The sequence below is a fragment of the Micromys minutus genome, assembly GCF_963924665.1.
Source record: "Micromys minutus genome assembly, chromosome: 30".
Taxonomy (NCBI): Eukaryota; Metazoa; Chordata; class Mammalia; order Rodentia; family Muridae; genus Micromys; species Micromys minutus.
Genome location: NC_137965.1, coordinates 2,578,104 through 2,591,554, shown reverse-complemented (window position 1 = coordinate 2,591,554; position 13,451 = coordinate 2,578,104).

Here is a 13,451-nt window from a genome sequence, read left to right as displayed (position 1 = left end):
TGTGAGTTGGGAAAGTAACCCCTTGAAGAAAGGGCTCTGCCCCGCTGCTGCTCTCAACTGACCTAAACTGTTGGGAAAAGTGGGAAGAATTTGGGAGTTAAGCTGAGGCAAGCCCCATTGCCTAGCACAGAGGTGCTGTTGCCTGAGGGACACGGCACAAAAATCTGCAATTGGAGAGGAGCTCAAAGCCTGTAGCCAGATCATCCCACATGTGTGCCCAGCAGTGGAGCTGCCGGTTTCGGTTAAGAATTGTGGACTTTGGGAAATGTGTTGACAGGTCTCTAGGGGTCTGTGAGTCCTAATTTTATGTATTAAGTCTTTATATAGTATCGAACATGGTGGCATTTTTCTAAGCACGGTATGGCTTTGGCTTAGTGAGCCTTCATTTTAAAAGGGTGTGAGACAGGTACCTCTAGTGCTGGTTTCAAAGATGAGGAAACTGAAAAGGAAGGAGGCTGCGGAACCTGTCCAAGGTCGGTATGCTACGTGAGGTGGAGTTATGATTCAGCCCCTGAAGCCTGGCTCCCCAACCCAAGCCTAGAAGAATAAATGGTATTGAGACTTGTGTGGCATTTCGGTAAGACAACTTTGAAGTCAGTCAGCTCAGGGACCACGGTGTCTTCCTGACTGTGGATCCCCTTTCACACAAAGACAGCAGAAGACGGACCTGACAAAGCAACGTGTATCCTCCGTGACTGAGTTCCAGACTCTGGCCACAGTCACACACGTGTGTGGTACACTAGAGCTCAGCTCCTGGCCACCAAGGCAAGCTTTTACATGATGAAATTCCCCTCTGGTGATCTCAGCCCTTAATGTACTATACAAACACTTCCCAGACACCAACCAATGGGAGCTCTCTTAGCAAGGGCACTTAGGGAACCAGTTTTTCCACTTCTGTGAAGGTTGTCTTCATTTGCACAGGCTCTTCTCTTATCTGGGGGGGGGGGGGTGTCCTTGAGGCCTCAGTCCTCAGGGACTTTATCTGTACTCTAAGGTCTGTGTCGGGTTGTCTGCCACACAGGGTCAAACTCCACTTAGAGTCTTGCTTGTACTGGTTGAGACAGAAAGACAGATGATTTTCAGTTTCTTTCTTCTCCTTTTGCTTTTTTTCACCACACATTCTTTCTGACCCGAGTGTAACCTGATTTTTCTAACTTCATTTTTCTAGTAGGACTGACAATATTTGCCACCGTTCCCTCCTTGTAACTTTTGGTCAAGTTACTTACTCAATATCTAAAGCTGAACTGCAATGTGACCTCTAACCCTTTGCTCTGCTCTGTGGACAAAGTAACTTTGCTACACTTCCGGAAAGACTGAAGCCACTGCAGTGTGCTCAGAGGCCAGCAGCTTTAGGGTTTTATGGGAACACAGGTTTTTGTTTTCAGTTTTTGTTTTGTTTTGTTGTTTCTGAGACAGGGTGTCATACAGCCTGGGCTGGACTCAAACTCACTATATAGACCAGGATTACCTTGAATTCTGACTCTCCTGCTGATGCCGAAGGAACTTTCTAGTACATTAAGAGATCCTGTTGTACTCCCCACATGTTGCTATGGAAACTGGGGCTTCCCTCTTTTGAGTTTAGTCTTATTAATAAGATCATTTAGAAACAGACCCTGAAAAAAGGCTCACAGACAATTTTATTAGAGTTTGAGAGAGAACAACAGAGCAGGTGAACTATGAATCTTAACTGTTGCCAAGAAGTGGGAGATGAAAAAGGGAGAGCCAAGCCTTTTAAGTTAGGGTCTGTTCAGCAATGGGGTCAGGAGGTAGTTACTAGACAGAAAGGCAACTTCAGAGAAAGGGTGAGAAAATCTAACATGTTAGAAACAAAGACCCAGGTTTTAGCCACTCTCTAAAAAAATAAAAACAGCAAAACAATCTCCCCCAAAACAAACAAACAAGCAGGAAAAGGAAAAGTTACACCTTTCTGAGGTAGGACTCAGCCAGACAGCCAGGCTCTGAAGGGCTCTGTTACAGCTGGGAGGATAAAGATAGTATCTCTTGTTAAATGGAGACCAGTCCTCCCGTCTCCTTAGCATGTAGTCTGGTGAGCCATCTTTCCTTGGAGTAAGGGGTGGGCATGTTACCCAGTTATTGACAGAAGTATGTAATGTTTGAGGCATCTTAGAATGTCAGACAGACTTGAATTCCCTCTCCGTCTTTCTGTCTCTGTTACTCTCTGTCTCTCTCTGTCTCTGTGTCTCTCTGGCTCCCCATCTCTCTGTGTCTATTTGTCTCTCTCTGTGTCTCTGTCTCTTTCTGGCTCCCCTTCCTCTCTCTAAAGGCATTCATTTGAGTAGTACTGGCTGGCCTTGAACTCTTTCTCTCTGTAAACTAGGAACTCACAAAGATCCACCTGCTTCTACCTATAGAACTCCGGGATAAAAGCCCTGAGCCCCCATGTCACTAACCCCTTGGAAATTCTATTCCTTTGAGCATGAGGAAGTAGCTTTTCATCAATGGGCCTCCACAAAACCCAGATACCTCCTTTTCTATGCAGTAACTTAAATCTTAAGGAAGCATTTCCTTGTTTCCAGTGCAACCAGAGAAAGAAAAAACATGGTCCAAGTCCATGAGGAGAGGCCCATCCTTAGGCCCTTAAGACTGCTAATCTCTGTCTGGTTACCCAGCAGTGAGTCTACCTCCAGGGTGCTGAGATTACAGGTGTGTGGCACTGAGAATCAAATCCAAGTTTTCAAGCATGTTAACTAAGCATCCTACCAATGCAGACACGTCCCCAGCCTGGGAGTGTGTTAGAATTGCAGTCTCAAGCCCATGTCAGACTCATTGAGTCTTTATTTACATTGGATAATTTAGATGAACTTTAAAATTTGAAAACACTGAGTTGAATAATTCCAAGCTACACCCATACTTATAAATAATATCAATTGCTGGCCTAAGATATCAGCTTGCAGTTGGCTCATAAATGATTGAATTTATGATCATTTGTATTTTCTCTCTTCTTAAGGCTCTGGTGTTTTCTGAGATATCAACATACCAGCAGACAAAGGAAGGAAACTATTTGACAGACAATTTTACCTGAAAATATACACCTCACTTTTTTATGGTTCTCCCATGAAGTGATGTGTTCACATAAAAGAGAAAATGGTGTCAATAGATTTTGATGCTAACATTTAAGCTAACATGCTCAAAAATCTCTTCAGTCTCCTTTGAACTTCTATTTAAAATCCACCCTCATACACTTCAGCATTTTATTTTTGAGGTTCCCACATGGAAAGTTATTTCATTGCAATGGATGGCAGTGTCTAAGTCCACAGGCAGGTAGGCTCTTGCACAAAAGGGCTCATGAGTCAAGTGAAGATGGTCGGATCCTACTTTAATTTGATGCCCGCTGAGAAAACAGTGGGTGTCATTTTTCATACTTAACAGCACAGAGCATTACCAGCAACCACGTTAAATGGCTGCTCTGTCTGTGCCACCGCAGCCGCTTGTTCACGAGAATGAAGTTGGACTTGACCATCCAAGCTTTGCAGCAGACAAAAACAGAACCTGGAACCGACCTAGGGCCATGGCTGTCACATGCCAATTAGCCTGCTGACTGCTAGGATTCTACTTGTACTCTATGAGCCAAGGTCACTGGATGTCATAATGTCACAAATGAGTCACCAAATATATGTGAAGTGTATCACATACATTATAGCGTTGTGTGTGTCAGATGTCCTGGCCTTGTATCCGCTCCATTTGGTCTTCCTAATATGTCTGACACTGTACTAATTTACTTACAGTGTGCTTAAAATTGCCAGCCTCCTCTTCTCAGCTGTTACCTTCCTCGGCAGAACTGAATGTTCGCCGACAACGTGATACCTGCCCAGACACAATGTACTCCATTCTTACCCGTTTACTGTTCTACTGCGTGGACAATAGTCTCCGAAGCTCGTGTGCTGAACGCTTGGGTGTCAGTGAGTGACTCACTCACCAGGATACCTGATGACCTGATGATGAGTGCGGGAAGCAAGTGACTCTGAGCATGTCTTCAAGGGTGTCTCTGTCCCCCGGCCCCTTACTGCCCTCTCTGCTCCCCAGCGGTCATTAGCAGCTAAGCAGCTTTGCTCTACCTGCTTGCTGATAGAATGCTGAGGCCTCACCGGGGGCCCAGAGAAAATTCTGAACCCAGGATCCAAGAATTCTCTTTTAAAATGGAAAAGGCTGATTTATTATATACTCATCCCATTAGAAGTGCTACGAATGCAGGGGCTTTCTGACATTTCCTACCTCAGCTCTTCTTTGTGAGCACAGTGAAAAGTCAGCATTTTAAAAGTAACTGGCCAGAATCCTGAAAGAAGCCCTGGTGGGGTTGACAGAGAGCTAAAGTGAGCGGACTTTTGAAAACCACAAGGATGAACAAATGGGATATTAATGGCTTGGAACAGGAAAGGCAGAGGACAGTGACCGTCATCCTGTGGCTTTGACCCTTGTCCAGATGGGTGTTGATCCCTTTGTGGGCACAAGGATATGACAGTAAGCAGACACCTATTTCTGAAGCCAAAAAACAAAACAAAACAAAAACAAAAAAATCATTGTATTTCTGGAAATGCTCACAAAACTATCTTATTTTCTGGAAATGCTCCCTATGCGACCCTGCTTTTCTGCTAATTTTGCTCACAAACTGGTTTAAAGATGCCCTTGAAATAACCATCTGGTGAGTAAAATACATATGACTGAGACTCCAGAGCCATTATGAAGACCAGTATTTTCATATGGACCCCATAGGGTCATCCTTCCTTCTACTTAAAAAGAGAACTGAATGTTGCAACCTGGAGAGCCATGGGGACACTCACACTTTAGAGCATGTACCAGTCGGTTTGGCTGCTATAACAAATAGCCTCCACGGCTAAGATCAGAGAGTTTGTTTCTCCGAGTTCCGGAGCTTGGCTGGGAACTCAACAGGCACCAGCATGTTTGGTTCCTAGCGGTGTCTTTCTGCCCAGCTCAGAGATGTCCACCTTCTCAAAAATGTGCTTGTCTGTCGTTACTAATGCTTGTGTGGAGCTAGGAAGGAGGGAATGAAGAAGAAAGGGAGGAGGTGGGCAGTGATAGGCAGGAGCTGGTATTGCTATTCGTATTCCTTTTATAAAACCGTCAGTCTTATGAGGTTAGGGATCCAGCCATATGACCTCACTTAACTTTGTCTCCAAATTCAGTCATGCTGAGTCAGGGCTTCAACCTAATAGACAGAGGAGAGGTGGGAAAACCAAGTCCACAGCAGGGTTGGGTTTTTCTAGGCACAATTTTTTCTTCCTTCTTTAACATTATTTATCAATTTTTTGGAACGTTATACAGCAGTCAAGCATGGTTGTTTACCCTGTAATCCTTGGGGATCTGGGCAGAGAAGATTGCTGCACGTTTGAGGATAGTCTTTGAGCTACACAGGGACATCCTGTCTCAAGCCTCTCCAAATGATGTACTGTAGGGTTGTGTGTCCAGCGTTCATTCCACTGCAGGGCACAGCTGACTAGGGAGGTGGAATGCTGGGAGTTTGACTGAGCTCATCCCATGTGAGTGTTGGGCTGTAGGGAAGTCCTGAGGCACTGCTCCTGGGTGGGAAAGCACAGGCCAAGATGTAGGAAAGCCAGAGCTGGCTCAGGGGTCTCTGTGCCTGCGATGAGGTCAGGGCCATCAGGTTTTCAGACTCTTAGACTTCCAGGAGCTGCTGGGAGTCGTGGGCAATCTGAGAACACAGTGGGGACCCGAGGGCTGGGTCTAGCCTGGGGCCAGGAGGGAAAGGGGTGCTCTGGGAGTGCAGAGAGGCCTTCTAGGGGAGATTAGGCAAAGGCTTTGTAGGTGAAGGTCTTCTCCAGGGCTCCCACAGCATATCTTGATGAAAAGAGGCAGTCCATGGTTCTGAATTGCTTATTGCCATGGTGGAAAGTGGATGCATAAAACCATACCCTACTTCTCAGGGTGGGCCTGAGATTAAATACCTTTTGCAGAGAGGAGTGTCTGAGAAGGGGATCTTATTGGCAACACCCTCAGGCCTCTAGGTACCTCATTAGCATGGAGAGCTCTGTCTTGAGCCTATGTGACCTATTGCCTTGGTCTGAGATGTTAGGGATGCCTCATCTACATCTGGAAGGGCTTGGGGCATTGCCCTTGTGTGACTGATGGCCACAGATCTATGGGGGGACTGTGGCCATGTGACAGGGGCCTGGCACCGGGGAGCAGTGGTCCCTTCAGGGTTTCAGGGCTTCAAATCCTTGAGTTCAGCTGAGGGCCAGGCTACTTCTCACGGTCCACTGCCCCACAATGTATCTCTAATAAAATCCCCATGGTAACCTGCTGCTGCTCCTGACCTGCTCTTCTCTATTTTGTCCGCCAGGGTTCCTTAATATATTATGTTTTAACTCTAGATCTATTTGTTTAACCAGAGAATAGATTTTTCTAAGCTAAAATTTAAGGAATAGACCATCATAAGCATGCTTCAGCCCTTGGAGGTGCTGAGGCAGGAGGATTGTGGGTGCGTGAGAATTACTATGAAGATTGATAAGTCTATTCTCCGCCCTCCCCATTATTTGCCAACCTTTGATGGAGTCTTTAACTCACTTTCTACTTCATGCCACTTAGATCTTTTGCACATTCTACTCAGTAAATTATACTCTTAGATAGCTATGGTCTTGTTGATGGTGAACTACAAATAATGGCAGAAACTAAAAGCAGACAGGCCCTCCACAGCAGAGCTAACCAAGTTGTTTATATTGTAACCCACAGCAAGAGATGTTACCATGAGGACTCTGTGTACCGTGATGTGCTCTGATCTAGTTCCTCCCCATCCCATAATGCTCATTACAGCCGGCAGAGCTGAGTTCTCAAACAATGCTGTGACCTGTGGTTTATGATGATCAAGTGAGCCAGGCTCAAGAGGTTTTGGTTTCCTTTCTCTTAAGAAGTTTTTGGTGTCACGCATGGAGGCACACACCTGTAATTCTACTGTTTGGGAGACTAAGACTGGAATATGCTGAGAGTTCAAGGCCAGCCTGGATCTTAAAGCACCAAAGCAGTTGTCTTTATTGGTTTGTTTCATTGGTTGGTTTGGGTTTTTCCCCCTTATTATGAAGATTCCTTGTCTATCTGTCAGTTGGGATCTCTTTGTCTCTGTTTTCTTTTTCTTATTGGGTATCTTGAGTTAGGATCTCACTGTGTATTTATGATCCTCCTGCCTCAGTCTCCTGAGTGCCGTGTCTGGCTTGGCCAGGGCTTTTTGTTTTAAAATACAGTGTAGTGTGCAGAGGAGATGGTTTTGTTCTTTTGGAGCCTTAGGTACTGACAGTTTTCTACCATAGCAGACTCCCAGGACTGGAGAGGATTGTGAGGGCGGGTCAGAAGCCTCCACTCCAGGGAGTCCCAGTTAAACATAAGCTGATAAAGCAAGTCAGAAAAAAGTCACTTCCTTTCTCTGTCCGACGTGCTCTTCATCCTCTTCTGCACAGCGCTGTTCTCCAGAGAGGCTTTCCAGCCAACTGCTTGCTGCAGCCCTGATGTCTCTGCAAATGGCCCGGATGCCTTGTTTTCCCTTTGCTTCGCCCTCCCCTGGTGTCCCTTTCAGGCCGCAGTTGCACGGTTGATTTGTTGATTGTGGTTTGAGGTCACCAAGAAGCTTATTCTAGAGAAAGACGGAGAGAGAAAAGAATCCCAAGATGCAGTTGCTCACGTCAAACAGCTGAAGAAGGCCAGAGTGTTGTCAGTGGTCATTTGAAACCACTAATTGGTGAAGCTGGGTCATGTGCTGCCATCTATTGGTAATTCTGTGTAACAGCAGAATTTAATGCCACTTGTGTTAAAATTATCTTGGGGGGCGTGGGGACTAAGATTCCCTTCACCTGCTCTCTTAAGTGCTCCTTCCCAAGCAGCCTGATCTAGTTAAAGCAACCGTGGATGGGAATGACCTATCTTTAACCCGGATGAAGCTCCTCAACATGGGAGACCAAAGGGAAGGGGAAATTCCCACACCGGCTCATTACTGTCCAAGCCGACATACTTCCCCTTTAGGATAGTTTGAGGGAAGAGCCTGTCCGCATGTCTGAGGGATTTCAAAGAACACCCTGTTCTTATCCTTCAGATCTCTGATTGCTTCACGGGCCTTCTGAGATCATGTGCACCAAACAAAACAGCTCCTGGGTGTCTGAAGCCTGATGCGTCTACACTCTCCAGCATCTGGATGATGTGCCTTTGAGTGAAACAGGACATTACACCCCTGCCACTTCACAAAAGTCAGCTGGTGCCTAAATAAAGTTAACAGAATTATATGCTTAAAGGGTTTACAAAGGAAAGAAACAATCACTTGATGGCAAATACAGTTTAATTTAACTAATTAGGCAATATATACTTGTGAGATTTATTTAAAATATTAACTTCAAGATAGCCGTGGTTCTGCGGTTTACTGTGTGTGTGTGTGTGTGTGTGTGTGTGTGTGTGTGTATAGATGGATGGATGAATGGATGGATGGATGGGCAGGCTGACCAACCCTTCTTACTGGATGCTCAGATACATAAATGAACTATGAAGACTAAACTTTAGCCCTAAAACCACAACAGTGGGAACTGGTAACACGTACTTGGTGAAAGCACTGGGGAAGGACGATGTGTGGAGGAGCAGCTCACCATTTTGTTCTGGGTGCTCAGGGTGTGCCTGAGGAAAGCTACATCCGAACCGACTCCCAGGTGTGTGGAAGGGTTAACCTTGTAGGCATGAGGAGGCATATACTAGATGTGGGGGTCAGAAGGAACCTGTGCAAAGGCCCCAGACTGTGTCTGGAGTGAAAGCCGGGGACAGCGCTCACGGAGAATGTACAGAGAGACCGAGTGGGCAACTCCTCGTGAGGAATCTGCCTTTTTGTTCCTCCCCCATCAATAAGACATACATGATGGGCAAATCCACTACAGAGCTATACTCTAGCTTTGGTTTTCAGTCTCAAGTGCAAGGACTCACTACTGAGTCTTAACCAACAGGACCCTGTAATCCTGCACAGCCCTTTGAGACAGAAAATCGGCAGATAGGAAAGGAAGATCCATCCGGAGTCGCGGATTCAGCCAGGCTAGCGATACTGCTGGCTTGCGCTTGAGTTTATCATGCGAATATAAAAACTGAATATCAAAACTGGATATCAAAATTGAAGGACGGATTCGTGAGAGCTGTGAGGAAGGGCGGCCCAGGATGAAAAAGTCCTAAGACTTTTGTCCTGAGCACTGGCGGCAAACGGGCACCATCCGGGCCTGGAGATGGCAAAGTGGCCTTTACGTGCTAGAGACAGAACACTTTCTGGCCACAATCGTCCTAAGCTAGGGCTTCTGGATGAGTGTGGTGGTATTTGCTGTATAATCCTAGCACGTGTGGAGACTGTCTCAGCACCCCTGTAGACACTAAAGTTCCTTGTATAAGATGGCGTCGTAGTCCTGCGCAAGCAACCTCCTTTCTGTGACTTTTCAACCAGCTTGGGACGATGCATTCTGCGGGTGGTTGAATGTGGCTTGTAGACTCTTAGCTCTGTGCTCTCTGTCTGGTCTGCCTGCTCACCTCGCCTCCTCCCTTCTTTCCGAGGAGCCTCCTCCACCCTCTGAGCAGCAGGATTCCACCAAGTGTCCACAATGAGGAGGCGCAGAGACTTCCTGCTCCCTGCCTCCCCAGGCGGCAGCAGCCCTGCCCTGGGATTTGAGTTGCTTTGTTTGTGTATCTGTTTCAGAGCCACTCAGAGGGAGAGATCTCCAGATGGCAGCTTAGACTGCACCCCTTATTCTCCTCTCCTGCCTCAATGTTTCTTTGTTCTTTATATCCTTCCTGGGTGGGGTGTGTGTGTGTACGTGTGTGTGTTTCTTTTTCACAGTACTGGGGACAGAAGCCAGTGTTTCTCGTGACCTAGACAGGTGTTTTGCTGCTCCCAGCCCCTTAAACATCCATTTACCTTTTTTTTTTTTTTTTTTTTTTTTTTTTTTTTTTTTTTTTTTAGCTTTCACTCAGTTCTCAAGTTGACTCTGACTTCAGATTTTTCTCCTCCGCTACTTCTGAACTTTAGACTAGATTATTCATATGTGAGGAGGGGCTGTCCTTTGTGCTTTAGGATGGCTGTGTTTTAGAGAAAGCAGCAAATAGGAAAATAAAATATGCAAATTCTGCAGTGACACAGAAGTGGAAACAGCTGCTTTGTAACCTATGGGGAAATTGAGACCTAAAGGAAGTTTACTACTGTATCTGTCCTACTGGTATGCCTGTTTACAAATCTGCCTGGCACCAGCGTGTCTGGCCTTCCTTCTCAGTCAATAGCTCTATCTTTCAGGGTTGTGATAAGAAATGTCCAGACATTGTGCTGGGTCGTAACACCTTCCCAGCACAGACTTTCCACAGTGTAGGCACAGCGTACGACAACATTGGGTAACACACTCCTTGTATTCTATAGGGTCTCACTCTGACTTCCCCGGGTATCACACCCTGTCCACAGTTTCTCTGTGGTCTTTCTTTTTTCTCTTGATGAAGGGGGCTCTGCTTATTCCTAACCACTCCATCTGTTACCAACCCTACCCCAGGCCTTAGGTGTTTATAATGTAAGGTAACAACTGTTCCTTTATGGGCTGTCTGAACTTTCACTTATCACATGATCCTGCTCTTGCTATCTTGATTTAGTTCTTTCCTTCTTAACTTAAGAAATATTGTTTTGTTGATGGTAAAGCCGACGATGGAAAAACCTTGAAAAAAAAAGTTGTTAGATGCCAAAATAATCTTTGGCAGAAAATTCTGGGAAACTCCCAGGTTAGTGGGAAAATTACTGGTTTTGTATGATACTATAAACGGTCACTAATCCTAAGAGGAGACTGATTTGCTGGGTTGCAAAGGGGAAAAATGAGAAAAACAAAATTTGTTATGAAACATTATCCAAGTGGTGTGCTCGCTTACACGGTAGCGGAGTTGGAGCTTGGCTTTCCACATTATAATCAGGGAAAGAAAGTTAGGGCCCCTTAAGAAGTCACCTAACATGACCCCTCTCCCTGGGAAAATAAAACGGCAGAATGACTGCTTCACCCAACGGATAGAAACAGCATTAAAATCTGGGTTTAAATTCAGATTTCTTCGTTCTCTGATGTTTAATGATATTTTATTCAAAATGTTGTAAAGAAAAACTAAGTAAATAAGGAGCTTTTTTTCTAAGTGTGAACCAGTAAAGTTTAAAAAAATGTCTTTTATTCTGTCCTGAGACTCATGTTCTAGTGCCTATACCTCTTTCCTTCCTCCCTCTGTCCTTCCTTCCTTCTGTCCTTCCTTCTTGCTTTCTCCTTCTTTTCTTTCTTTGTAAGGCAGATATGTGTCTGTGCGTGTCTCTGTGTGTGTGTCTGTTTGTGTATGTCTCTCTCTGAGTGTGTGTGTTTATAAAACATCATTACATTAAGGAATATGAACTCTAAATGTATTTGGAGTTTGGTTTTTTTTTTTTTTCTCTTAGTGCTCCCTTTGGCAATGCAAAAGCAAAGTATTGTTACTTCTTCTTTCAGAAAGGAAACAAAAGCCTAAGAAGGAGCACAATAGAGCACCTGTATCCATAGAGCAAGAGGGTTGCCCTGGCACTTAAACAGCCAGGCAGGATACACCAGCCCGTGGGTTAAAAAAAAAAAAATCATGAATGACCTTCATAAACATGGCTGCCTAACACCCAGACCCTCTGTCCTCACTCCTTTCAGACCCTCATCTCTCATTAAATTAGAACTGTAACTCCTGATGGGAGGCCTCTCTGGATTACCACAAAGGGTGTATCTCCTCTGAGCCCGACTCCAGATACATCTGGGTAGGCTGTAGAAGGGCGCAAGGCTGAAACCTCAACAGTCTTTCTAACTGTGACTTGTCAGAAAGCAAAACTCCTTGAGATATAATTTTTCCAATGCTCTGAAGTTCTGTGCCCAAGTCATCACAGATGCTAGACTGAACCCAGGGCCCCCTCACTTATGGCTCCTCCCTGCCCTCCAGGAAATAGGAGGCTGGCATAACTAGAGACGTGCCACAGAGTTTGGGTCTTTACCAAAATGTCCTGCTATACACGGTTGACCAGACTATTCAAATTTCACATCTTCGTTCCAGTTGAGGTTTCCAAGTTCAGTCTAAGATTTTGCCAGCTTCTCTGAGCCCAAGAGGTTCTGAAGAGTTTACACCCTACAAAGCCACTCAGGCATCTTATAGGAAATTATAAGCAGGCTTTAAAAGAGGAAAGTAATAGGGAGGAGCACCCCAGAGGTCTGAAAGTATTTTCAAAGGAAATAGAAACGGAGAAAGGAAAAAGATATGTGGTCACCTTGTACCTTGTATTTGTTCCCCCTTGTCTTCAAGGGGGATTAGTTTCCATCTATTCCTCCTGCCTAGACTACGTGGAACTAGACACTGCCTCCTAGTAGTTATATCTGGTTAAGGATGAAACTGTCCGTACATACTGACTTCAGGTAGTCTTCCTGACCTCACCTGGAAAACTAAGGTCTATGAGGCAGCAGAGGGATGGAAAAGGTTTGAACTGCTTCCTGAGAGGGTGTGCTCTGTGTTCCTGAGCTTTCCCAAAGCACATGTCAAGGGCATTGTGGGGTACAGGAAGTAGTGTCTCAGGGACGCTAAATGACTTGCCCCCAGGACCAAAGACAAACACTAGGCTGAACAAGCCTAGAATCAGAACAATATTCAAGCATAGATCCTCCTGTTTCTCAGGTGCATCTTCAGGCAGATGAGATACATACTCAAACATATGCACACACAGACACACACACACCACTGATGGGAAAACATGAAGGGTATTTTCCAAAGACTTGGCTTCGGTACAGTTGACTACCTGATGTTCTGGGGAACACAACCAACTGAAAGTGTGGCTCTAGAGCCATGACCAACAGAGGGAGAGACCATGTACACAGATCATGACACACACTAGGGACAGTCAATATCAATGCCCTGGGCAGTTGGTGCCAGGCTTCCTCTTGACCTCTGTCTTTAAGTTTAAGTTGTCAGCCTGAAGGCTGTTCTGGATAACAGACCCACTTGGAAGCAAGAAAAAGAATATTTAGTATTCTATTAAAAACAAAACCCTTGAACTTTGAGTTTGGGTTTTTAGTTCTCCATCCCAGACAATAAAAACTGGATGAGCATGTGTGTCTAACAATTTCTGGAGCTGCAAAGCTTGAAAACCCTTAGTGTTAATATCTTCATTCAGAATTAGCTTTCATTCATTTTCCCTTTTAGATCATCAATATTAGCTGGCACCGGTATGTCACACGTTTAGAGACAGGAAAACAAATGTACCTATCAGGGTAAAAACTCAACTGAAACAGGAGGGAATCATCAAATCTTACATGTCACCTTTGCACAGTCTGGGAAAGCCTCTGGCTTCTGGCCTCAGTGAGCTGAAGACTGCTTACATTTCTGTGGAATTCTGGGGAAAATCCAGAGCTCTCTCTACTTTGAAAACAATGGCTTACAGAGAT